Source organism: Taudactylus pleione, unplaced genomic scaffold, assembly GCF_031769625.1.
Source record: "Taudactylus pleione unplaced genomic scaffold, aTauple2 ptg000284l, whole genome shotgun sequence".
In the NCBI taxonomy this organism is placed as follows: domain Eukaryota; kingdom Metazoa; phylum Chordata; class Amphibia; order Anura; family Myobatrachidae; genus Taudactylus; species Taudactylus pleione.
In genome coordinates this window covers 3,800,933-3,813,859 of record NW_028284686.1, presented here as the reverse complement: position 1 = coordinate 3,813,859, position 12,927 = coordinate 3,800,933, and positions in this window count along the sequence as shown.

Sequence of the window (12,927 nt, the reverse complement as noted above, 5' to 3'; positions counted from 1 at the left end):
AAACCCCTGTGGAGGAAACCTCTGGGGACCCATGGCTTGAAGGACTGCCCGTCCCTCTGGGCACTAAGAGGCTATGCAGAGTTATATTTCCAAACTTATTTAAAATATGAACATTTGACACTAAAATGCAGTATACATTTCACCACATTAATAAATAACATTGGCTGACGTCATTAATGTAGCTCCAGTCCACATCTCCTGAGATTACCCAATTGACATTCCTCCCAAAGCTGCGCAATTTTCTGAAGAGGACGGTCATCCCCTTTTGAGAAGCACCAAGTTTACCCGAATGGCTACTACATTTCGATAGATGTGCTGTGCTGCTAGAACCTCCAATTATAGAAATAAACAAGCTCAAGGTCATATTTTAGGGTAGCCAAGCTCCAAGTCTGCAGGCACATCCAAGTGAAACGCCCTTATCTTTGATGAGATACTTACCTCAAGAGGATATCTTTCCCTCAGTGGGCTGGGTGCAAGAGATGTATTTGGAGTATGTTAATGACAGCAATGATAATGCTATGTCAGTGTCCTGGGCAGCTAAGAGTGGTAGCAACAGCAAAGAGCTACCATTATGACATCACAGCATGACCTCACTCGTGTTCTACATTCCTTAAAGGAGAAGTGCATAAAATAATCTCTACTGATGTGTGATATGTTTATATTCTCCATCACCTCTGCTTCCCATGATACACCTGCCATTTATTACACATCTGTCCCTTTGCTATCTCCTTATTCGCCAAAGTTCTCTTTTACTGCATCCACTCATTGAATCAATCAGTTCCTAGCAGCTCTTAAGAATTACATACGTTTATAACTTCCAAACTTATACAACCTTGATTAGCTTACTTAACCTTAACTACAAATAAAGACACAGACACCATAGCTTGGCTAAAAAGGTCACAGCTTTTATTTATAATTGAATCAATTAACCTAACCAGGGTGGCAAAGAGACGCTGCAGACTCAGTTCTAGCTTTTTAACTTACTCCAAAATACTCAGGGAACGCCTAAACCGTTCCCCCTTTCAGACGCACTTAAACCGTGAGGGTCTCACTTCCCTCCTGGGCCAATCCGAGGCGTTTCGTGCAAAAACGCCCGGGTCCCCCCGTGCGGAGCAGGACAAATCCGCCTTGTACATCGAGAGCAAGTGCTCCCACAGTTATCTTGCGTCCCATAAACCACTGAGCTGCAGCGTACTCCCGCCAAAATCAGGCCCTAATAGAGACTGGCCCGCCACCCAAAAGAACTAACCAAGAAACAAAAACAAATCCTGAACAAAAAGATTCATACCCTGTCCGTTCAAATGCACGCCATCATGACGAAAGAAACGTACAAGATCACCCTCGAAAAAGCCATGACGCACCACCAAGCCACCTATCGACACGACATGCTTAGACACTGCCACGTTCACCTTCCTCCGTGTTCTTTCCAATGCCCCAAACTTTCGCACTCCTCTCCACGTCAAGCGGGGTGTCATTTCTGACCACACCATCTGAATGGATGGCCATTTTGTACGAATCGAATCCACAATATCACGCAGACTCACGATTAAACCCACGCCTGTCAGCTGACCGACATCATTGCCACCAACGTGAAGCACCTGCCATTCGGGCATTCCCCATTTTGCTACCGCAGAAACAATCAGTGCACTTTCCGACTACCAATTGGCAAGCCACTAGTCTGACCCGAGACATGTTTTTCCGCCCAAAAAATGTAGGAGTGGCCAACCAACCACACCTGCCCGTCTTCTTTTGTCAACACTGCAAAAGAAGAAACCCTAACTTGAGAAACCACACCCAACCTGGATCAAAACGACACAACTTAGAACAAAACAGAGCAACTAACTAGCAGGGATGCCAAAAAAGGGGGAAACAGGAACCCGAGTGAAGAAGAAAAAACAAAAAACCTACCCGTGAACCAAATTGGGCCAGATCATGGCTAACGGGAGGAAAATTAAAAAATCCCCTCACACCCCCAATTGTTGAACGCTAACCGTTCAACGATTGGCAGGTAAACAACGTTTTCGGGTTATCGCAGGGTGCGCACTTACAACTTGTCGCAGCGAACATACTTCTTATAACACCCTGACTTCCAACGCCCCACCTTTTGAATATCCGAAGGAGATGCCCCTGCAAGTGCTGCACAAGTGGCTGCCCCTATTCGAAAGGAATGGGTGCCATAATCTGTATGATCTAAACCCAATTCTATTAAACTTCACTTAAATAATGCAGTGAACTGAAACTTTGTGAGAGGCTTAGCATCCGCATGAACCAACCACTGAATCCCCCCAACTGGGCGCACTGACATGTATTGCGATGCTAAATGAACCGGGCAAATATTGCAATCCTGCTGCTGCGCAAGCGTGACCCATTTACCCCTACCTGACTGATCCGTTTTAGAGAGACGGAGCTTACAAAGAACCGCCGCATCTCTAAAAACAATGTCCTTATACAACAACCCAGAGGACTCAGATAAACTATTAACTGCCACTAATTCGCTAACCCTGAAAGCTCCAAAAAACGCAGCAGAAAAAGCTAAACGAAAAAGAGCAGCCTCAAACGAATCAGAAGCTACCTTCTCCATAACCTTAAGCAATGCTGCCAAAAGCTGGGTGTCCACCGGCCGACGGGAATCGGCGCGAGCAGGAGCCTGCCTAGCCCAACCTTTTAGAGCCTTAGCAAGAAGAAAAGACCTGGTTGGGTCAAGCAAACCTTTTAGTTTGCAAAAAAAAAGAGACTCCCGCAAGCGCCGACGCCACGTAGGCCCTGGACCTCCCCTGCTGATATCTCTCCCACACAAAGGATGACAGCAACTCCTTCGGAGACTTACCCTCCGAATCTTGGCGCGCGCAGTGACTGCTCCAATCCCGCCATGCGGCCGAGTATTTGCGGAGAGTTGATGGAGCGAGCGATTGCATCGCCAAAGCCTCTAAGCCGGCCTGATTATCTGCCACACAAACGGGGGGCATGTTAAACCAACAGCAGAAGCAGACGGTGGAAGCGCCCGAAAACGTTCAAATTGAAAACGAGACAATGCGTCTGCAATCTAGTTAACAACACCCGGTACATGACGAGCTCTAAAACGTATGTTGGCCTCTAAACAGCGCAAAATTAAATGACGAAGCAAATGCAAAACTAACGGAGAGGACGATCGCTGGTTGTTAATAGCATGCACCACCCCCAAATTGTCGCACCAAAAAATTACATGCCGGTTACTCAGACGCGCTGACCAGAGTTCCACAGCAACGACAATTGGGAACAGTTCCAAGAGCAACAAATTACTAGTTAAGCCTTCGTCGCGCCAAACTAAAGGCCAAGCAGTAGCGCACCATTCCCCATTGAAAAAAGCCCCAAAACCAGATGATCCAGCCGCATCAGTATACAGTTACAATGACCCATTTGCCACTGGAGGTGCTGGCCAAATACGTTCGCCATTGAACTGAACCAGAAACTTGGTCCAAACCCGAAGATCTTGCTTAATCTCTGACGACAAACGAATATGATGATGCGGCTGTCTCGACCCAGCAGTGGCCCTCTCCAATTTCCTACAGAAAACCCAGCCCATGGGAATTATGCGACAAGCAAAATTAAAGGAACCCAGCAGTGACTGAACTCCACGTAATCTTACCGTGTCCACTGCTAAACAACCCGCAATCTGTTCTAACAATCTAGCCACTTTGTCGCTTGGTAACCTACAACAACCCGCAACCGTGTCTATCTCAATTCCCAAGTATGACAGACAGGAAATGGGACCCTCCGTCTTATCTTGCGCAATGGGAACTCCTAAACTGCGAAACAGAGCTTGAGCGGAAAACAGGAGGTCTGCACAGACGTCGCTCTCCCCTGGACCTATGAAGAGACAGTCATCTAAATAGTGTGCCACGCCCGCTTGTCCTGTGCCGGCATGAACACACCAGTGTAGAAAAGAGCTAAATTTCTCAAAACAGGCACAGGAAACCGCACAACCCATAGGCAAACATTTGTCAACAAAGTAACCTGACTCTAGTTTGAATCCCATAAACTGCATAGCATCTGGGTGCAACGGCAATAAACGGAAGGCTGACTCAATGTCTAACTTAGCCAGCAGCGCGCCCTGCCCAAAACTGCGCACTAAACCTAAGACTTTGTCAAAACTTTGATATTTCACTCTACAAAAACTATCAGGAATGGCGTCGTTCACCGAACGCCCATCAGGATATGATAGGTGTTGGATCAAACGAAACTTCCCAGGGGCCTTCTTGGGTACCACACCTACCGGAGAGATACAAAGATCCTGCAACAGAGGAACAGGGAAAGGACCCTCCATCCTCCCCAGCAGCACCTCGGCCCTAACTTTCGCTTGCACAACTTCTGGGTAGTCCCTGGCCGAGCGCAAGTTACGGGGAGACCGGACCCATAAAGGACCCACTATTGGCAGAGAAAAACCGAACGAAAAACCTTCTAACAAAAAAGAAGCGTCCTTCTTATGAGGATATAGAACCAACCAGCGAGCTAGTGCAGCTAAACAAATAGGCGAATGAGCCTTAACCAGCTCCTTTTGACCCTTCACGATCCTGGGTGGCACTAGCAGACCCTCTACGGCAATCTTTGGCTGGATGTTCCCCCCCGCAGAGACGACAGGAGTGACGAAAACGACAGGACGATCCCCGTGTACACCGGGAGTCGTTAAAAGCAAAACACTTGCCCTTCATAACTCCCGTCGCCCCCGTCCTACCACTAGCATAACCCTTGCGAGGATGCATCCCGTCCAAAGGGGGCCGACGCTGCTGCGACACCTCTAACCACACCTGTACGTCTTTTGCTCCGAACGGAATAATCTTGCTGCCATCATGCTTTCTTCTAAATTGCACGTCGTATTCCCGCCATGCCAAGGCCCGCAAACGGACAAACATGTCTAGCACTAAAAAAATATATCTCACTATGTTTACATGTTCATCCGCTCGCGTCTCCAAATAGCACGCCGCAAATACCAGCATGCCCTTCAACCAACTGGTGAAACTACAGAAAGCCTCCTCGCCCATACCCCCCGCCTTCTTAGCCTGACCAAAAGCCTTTTTCATATCTTCGGTAAGCGTAAAGAAGTCGACAAATTTACCTTTCCGAATTCTCCCCCTCACACTCTTTCGCAGGCCGCGAAGAACGGCGGTGTTCGCACAATGCACTGAATCAGCCCCTACCGCCACTGTAGCTAGCTCCACACTAACGCCCTGTGCAGCTGTACTCACTGACTTCTTGGCTAAACGCCTGGCAACCATTCTGGCTATTTTATGCGGGCGCGCAGGGGAACCAGAAGAATGAGAAGAAGAGGAGGAGTCAGACATAGACGAACAAGAAGACTCATGCTCACCAGCACCAGATGGACCAGGAACAGCTCCCTCGACTTGCTCATTCGTCGTGGCCGAAGACTCGCCTGTCGTCCCTTTCTCCGCGCACACCGGATCAGCTGCTGCAACAGTGATTGGTTCGCTTGAAGGAGCCTCGATCGCCCTCCGATTATCTGCAACCGGGGTAGACTGGTGAACAACAGGACTGGAAGTCACTACCGTCTGCGCGGGGGGGGTGGGAATGCCGGGCGTAGGCAGAAGGGGTGCAGGCGCGGCTAACAGACGAGCCGGAGGCACCAGCGTGAAGTCGGGCGTCGTGGACAAACTGGTGGAGGTTTGACTGTACATGACAGGCGATGCGGAAGGTAGCATCGGCATGGGAGCCGATGATGCGTTTTGCTGCGAAATTGGCAAATAAGGGAAATAAAGCTGCGGATGAAAACCTGAGAAAGAGTAAGGTCCAAAAGTGGCCCCAGAGTAGTTGGGATAAAAAGGCGGAGAGGACACAACTGAGGTGGAGGGATAAATGGGGGGGGTCGCCCCGGAGCTCCATGAAGCCTGACCCCAAGATGAGCCGACTGACAAGGGGGGCGCATTATAAATGGGAGGTGGGGCACTGTTGGCGGGGAACCATGGATTCTGATAGGTGGAAGGGACAGCTTGACTAGGCCAAAATTGGGCAGGTTGACTAAGCATGGGGCTGATTGACCCAGGGGTGCTACTCAAAATGGCCACCGGGGTTAAGATGGCCGCCGGGCCCGACGTGCAGACCAGGCCGGCGGGACCCCCCGCTCCCCGGGGACCGAAACCTAATGACCCCACGTGACCCCCCGCCGGTGCAGCGTAAGCGGCAGCCGCCGCGTGGCTGATGGGCGCCGGCAAGGAGCGTCCATCGGACGCTCCCGTCGGCGGGCCCGATGCAGAGTAACCAGCGGGAGGCGTGAGCACTCACGCCCCCGCTGGCGCAGCGGAAGTGCCAGCCGCTGCGTGACTGCTGTGGGACGGCGAGGAGCGTCCATCGGATGCTCCCGCCGGAGCCGCGTGGGGGGTGAGTCGGCCCGGGGAGGTTGCCGAGTGCACAACCTCCGCCGGGGTAGCGGGACCCGCATGAGGCGCTGGTGCAGCCGCACCAGCGTGCACGGGAGGAGGGGGAGCCGATGGGGAGGACGGCAGCATCAGAGGTGAGGTGGGGGGGGAGGAGGACATGGGGACAGCACAGGTGGGGAAAGGGGGGGGCTCAGACGTGCAGGGGGCAAGCTGAGGGGGCTAGCATAATCAGCTAGCTGACGGGGTGGGGGAGCAGAGCGACGTGGGCGAGGCATGAGAAAATTAAGCTGCTTAGGCTGTAGCACAGGGGCACTGGTACTTAGCTTTCAAAATTTCTTTCAAAGAGGCTGATCCCAAGGACCACAGGCTCCTATATAGTCCCCTATAACCACTCCCCCAAACTATATGACTGGCCCTTGGAAGCAGCTGATCACACCCAAACTAATACTCAATTTACCCAGCAACAAGGCTGTCATTCAAAACACACTGTCAGTAAAAACTAATAATCTTAACACTCCTCAATCCTATTCATATTTCGTCATTCATTCTCATTTCATTAACCTGCTCCTTCTGTCCAATTTTTATTTTTCAAGACTGCTACTTGGGTAGAAAACAAGCAAGGGATTGAAATAATATAAAAAACACAATTAAAATGAAAATACTCTTAGGATGTTTATATATTGAAATGACATTAATAGCTAGGCCACGGCTAGATATTTCTGCGCCTCTAAAGCCGAGCGAGGATTTCCTGCAGGATGACCAGCATTACACCAGCGTGCAATATTCTGATGGAAACGTGCTGCTAATTGAATCTCCCCAATAGTCTCTGTTCCCAGTATAGAATATAATTGGCAATGATGAAGATACAGTGGAGCACCCATTATGCCCATTATACAGTAGACTTTCAGGATTGATAAATATTCAGTTTAGCCTAATGTAACTTGATCATTATGCAAAATATCCCTGTATGTTTGGCCACTATACAGATTAGGCCCACTGTGCAAAATATACATACACTCTGGGAGTCGTTTAGAGTTGGCTGTGCTGGCAAAGTGATTGTGTGAGGGGGCACACTGCACGCTGATAGATGCTGCGCTATACTCTGCTGATTAAGTGCTGTGTCCAGAGACTCACAGGTGGCTGTGCTGGCAAAGTGACTGTGTAAGGGGGCACACTGTACGCTGATGTATGCTGCGTTATACTCTGCTGATTAAGTGCTGTGTCCAGAGACTCACAAGTGGCTGTGCTGGTAAAGTGACTATATATAGGGTGCACACTGCTCGCTGATGTATGCTGCGCTATACTCTGCTGATTAAGTCCTGTGTCCAGAGACTCACAAGTGGCTGTGCTGGTAAAGTGACTGTATATAGGGTGCACACTGCTCGCTGATGTATGCTGCGCTATACTCTGCTGATTAAGTGCTGTGTCCAGAGACTCACAAGTGGCTGTGCTGGTAAAGTGACTGTATATAGGGTGCACACTGCTCGCTGATGTATGCTGCGCTATACTTTGCTGTTTAAAGGGGCTGTGTCCAGACTCACAAGTGGCTGTGCTGGTAAAGTGACTGGATATAAGGTGCACCCTGCTCGCTGATGTACACTGCGCTATACTGCTGATTAAAGGGGCTGTGTCCAGACTCACAAGTGGCTTTGTGTGCAAAAAAAAAAAGTTTAAAATTTAAAAACGACTTTGAAGAAGGTTAAAAGTTTAAAAAGTGAAAAAAAAACCCTTTTTTTGTGCTGTACCCCACTGTGTATACAATCACCATGACTCCTTGGGCCTTAGCCCTCTATGTGTGCATAACACACAAGTACTGTGACTCAGTAGTGAGTGGCAATGCTTCATAGATGTGCTTTAAACTGCGGTGTCTGTGCCGACAGTCTGTCGCTTAGTAACCAGCCAGCTCACTGCAGCCTTTGGCCAATAATGGTGAAAATAATATTGTGAGTTGTGAGGTGGTCTAAATTGACTGTAAATGACTGGAAATTAATGTTATTGGGGTAAATAATACGCTAGGAACAAAAAAAAAGCCCAAATTATGTGATTTTAGCTTTTTTGTCAATTTTTGTAACAAAATCCAAATCTAAATCCAAATCCAAACCCAGTCATGACGCTTTGGCAAATCCAAATCGAAGGCCGGACGACGAATCAGAGCCAAATCCAAATCCAAAAGAAATGGTCCCGCACACATATCTACTTTATATGTTTTTTTTTTCTGTGGCACTACAGGTCCCAGCTGGTCCTGGATGATTTCTTCAAGCTGCAACGTGATTTTTCAGCCATGGGTATGCAGGCACTTGTAGTGCTAAAAGCGCCTGCATGCGCGAGCCGTTTTATTTATTTGGCTGGCTGCATTTGTGTGGAAAAGCTGTGTGTGTCTGTGTAGGTTTTTGTCAGTGTGGGTCTGTGTGTCTGTGTCAGCTTGTGTGTGTCTGGGGAGGTTATGGTGTGCTGAGAGACGATGCAGGGGGAGATGGTGTGGCTAAGAGATGCAGGGGGCAGGAAGGTAGACAGGGGGAACGAGTCTGGTTGAACCGCTGTTGTAAGACGATGACCTTGTTAATATTCCCACACAAACAGGCATCTTCCGGACGATGTGACCTACATGAATAATGAATGCCGACTGAAGACGCAATCTTCCCATGGAGGATATATTTCTTCAGAGATTCCACATTGTGAGAAACCACCGTATAGGTAAGGTATATAAGGAATGGAAAGTAATGTTCCCAGAGTGACAAGAAATGGGTGGTGTGCCATGTTGGCACGCCCCATTTTTAATGGACACGCCCCTGCGGTATGTGACCACACCCATTTATTTTGCTGCACGCCAGAGGCGCGCAGATATCTTTCTCTGTGTGTATCTGTGGGGTTGCGGGGAACGCCGTTCTTCAACTTGCTCTGGGCTCCAAAGACCCTAGTGATGCCTCTGGCTGTTTTTTTTTTCCTAGGGAAGAGGCTCACATCCCCCTGCAGAATAGGCTTGGACTAGGTGACAGGAGGACCCCTTGCTTTGGGTTTTCTTCTTATCGTGTCAACAGCACAGGATCATAACATTGAGCTCTTGCCTGGGACTTGGCAGACTCAATTAGGCATCTCGGAAGTGAATGTGAGCCAAATATGTCATTTTTAATCCATTCATAATGGCTACCTGTTCTGCAGGTGCACCCCACTGCTTCCAAGTCTGCAGGATGATTGCATTAAATAATGCACTTGGACAGCGTATCCAACCTCTTTAAGAAATGCCTTGAAAACCATCCTAAATAGTTGCTATTTAAAGGGACTGTAACCTTCCATATGTCGTTTGCTTCATTTTCTCCAACACAGAAGAGTATACATGTTAGAAAAATTTTATATTATTTCAATTTCACCTGATCTCTTTCATTTTTTGTGTCCTTTCTGGACTTGACCACTTCCCCAATGACATCATGTACCACCGCCATATCCTGCACATCGCCATCAGGTCATAACCTTAAACTATTATGTAGTGCGAAGATTATCAAATCTCAATTCTAGTTACAGGATAGTTCTGGGAGGCGTGAAACAGATTTTGGGTGAAAGAAAGCAGAAGATTGGAAATGTAGTAAATGATGAATTTGATAAGCAGTCTTAGTAGTACCAACATATAAATAGCACCATGTTTTGTATTAAGATTATTTGAATATATTCATTACTTAATATTTATATGAGAAAAGAAATACACGGTAGGAATCCCTGTAAAATCTTGACCCGGATTGTGTGCAAACAAAGTTTTTGTCATTGAGACCCTTACCACAGCCCAAAGTTATCATATTGCTCCTCAGGTGCCAGTAATCCATATGAGCTTCATAGAAATATTTTATGTCATTCAGAATACAAGGCCTTTAGTGTTTTGTGAGTGTCATGAAATGAACATAACATTTTAGTTTTTATTTTAGTTTCTTCTTTGTTTTGGTCAGATTTTGTTTCTTTGTAAAGAAATTGCAAAACTTCACTGGATCCTCTTAATATTTTCCATATAACTCTTTTTACTATTGTTGTAAACTAGACAAGTGGGTAACAACAAGTACGGAGTAAGACCATATTCCTGATTCTATAGTAGCAGATATACAGTATTTACTGTAAGAAGAGTTTATCACCTCATTTACTTTGCTAGACCTCACAGCCTCTTAACCTTCTAAGAACCTCCATTATGAAAAAAACAAAGACCACATCAAGCAAAATCAATTTTAAAATATATTTATTATGAATTTTCAGCACAAGGAAAACAACACTTTATTTTTACTCTGCATTGTGAAAAAAATGAGTGCCCAAGATTAGCCGGAGGCTCTTACAAGCTTGTCCTATAAGAAGACCAAGATGGTGGAAGCCTCATGACTCACAAAGAATCATCCTTCAAGCACTCAGGGGAGGAAAAACCCCCTGTGGAGGAAACCTCTGGGGACCCATGGCTTGAAGGACTGCCCATCCCTCTGGGCACTAGGAGGCTATGCAGAGTTATATTTCCAAGCTTATTTAAAATATGAACATTTGACACTAAAATGCAGTATACATTTCACCACATTAATAAATAACATTGGCTGACGTCATTAATGTAGCTCCCATCCACATCTCCTGAGATTACCCAATTTACATTCCTCCCAAAGATGCGCAATTTTCTGAAGAGGACGGTCATCCCCTTTTGAGAAGCACCGAGTTTACCCGAATGGCTACTACATTTCGATAGATGTGCTGTGCTGCTAGAACCTCCAATTATAGAAATAAACAAGCTCAAGGTCATATTTTAGGGTAGTCAAGCTCCAAGTCTGCAGGCACATCCAAGTGAAACGCCCTTATCTTTGATGAGATACTTACCTCAAGAGGATATCTTTCCCTCAGTGGGCTGGGTGCAAGAGATGTATTTGGAGTATGTTAATGACAGCAATGATAATGCTATGTCAGTGTCCTGGGCAGCTAAGAGTGGTAGCAACAGCAAAGAGCTACCATTATGACATCACAGCATGACCTCACTCGTGTTCTACATTCCTTAAAGGAGAAGTGCACAAAATAATCTCTACTGATGTGTGATATGTTTATATTCTCCATCACCTCTGCTTCCCATGATACACCTGCCATTTATTACACATCTGTCCCTTTGCTATCTCCTTATTCGCCAAAGTTCTCTTTTACTGCATCCACTCATTGAATGAATCAGTTCCTAGCAGCTCTTTCTCATTTCATTAACCTGCTCCTTCTGTCCAATTTTTATTTTTCAAGACTGCTACTTGGGTAGAAAACAAGCAAGGGATTGAATTAATATAAAAAACACAATTAAAATGAAAATACTATTAGGATGTTTATATATTGAAATGACATTAATAGCTAGGCCACGGCTAGATATTTCTGCACCTCTAAAGCCGAGCGAGGATTTCCTGCAGGATGACCAGCATTACACCAGCATGCAATATTCTGATGGAAACGTGCTGCTAATTGAATCTCCCCAATAGTCTCTGTTCCCAGTATTGAATATAATTGGCAATGAGGAAGATACAGTGGAGGACCCATTTTGCCCATTATACAGTAGACTTTCAGGATAGATAAATATTCAGTTTAGCCTAAAGTAACTTGATCAATATGCAATATATCCCTGTTATGTTTGGCCACTATACAGATTAGGCCCACTGTGCTAAATATACGTACACTCTGGGGGTCGTTTAGAGTTGGCTGTGCTGGCAAAGTGATTGTGTGAGCGGGCACACTGCACGCTGATAGATGCTGCGCTGTACTCTGCTGATTAAGTGCTGTGTCCAGAGACTCACAGGTGGCTGTGCTGGCAAAGTGACTGTGTAAGGGGGCACACTGTACGCTGATGTATGCTGCGTTAAACTCTGCTGATTAAGTGCTGTGTCCAGAGACTCACAAGTGGCTGTGCTGGTAAAGTGACTATATATAGGGTGCACACTGCTCGCTGATGTATGCTGCGCTATACTCTGCTGATTAAGTCCTGTGTCCAGAGACTCACAAGTGGCTGTGCTGGTAAAGTGACTGTAAATAGGGTGCACACTGCTCGCTGATGTATGCTGCGCTATACTTTGCTGTTTAAAGGGGCTGTGTCCAGACTCACAAGTGGCTGTGCTGGTAAAGTGACTGTATATAGGGTGCACACTGCTCGCTGATGTACGCTGCGCTATACTTTGCTGATTAAATGGGCTGTGTCCAGACTCACAAGTGGCTTTGTGTGCAAAAAAAAAAAGATTAAAATTTAAAAAAGACTTTGAAGAAGGTTAAAAGTTTAAAAAGAGAAAAAAAAAACCTTTTTTTGTGCTGTACCCCACTGTGTATACAAGCACCATGACTCCTTGGGCCTTAGCCCTCTATGTGTGCATAACACACAAGTACTGTGACTCAGTAGTGAGTGGCAATGCTTCATAGATGTGCTTTAAACTGCGGTGTCTGTGCCGACAGTCTGTCGCTTAGTAACCAGCCAGCTCACTGCAGCCTTTGGCCAATAATGGTGAAAATAATATTGTGAGTTGTGAGGTGGTCTAAATTGACTGTAAATGACTGGAAATTAATGTTATTGGGGTAAATAATATGCTAGGAA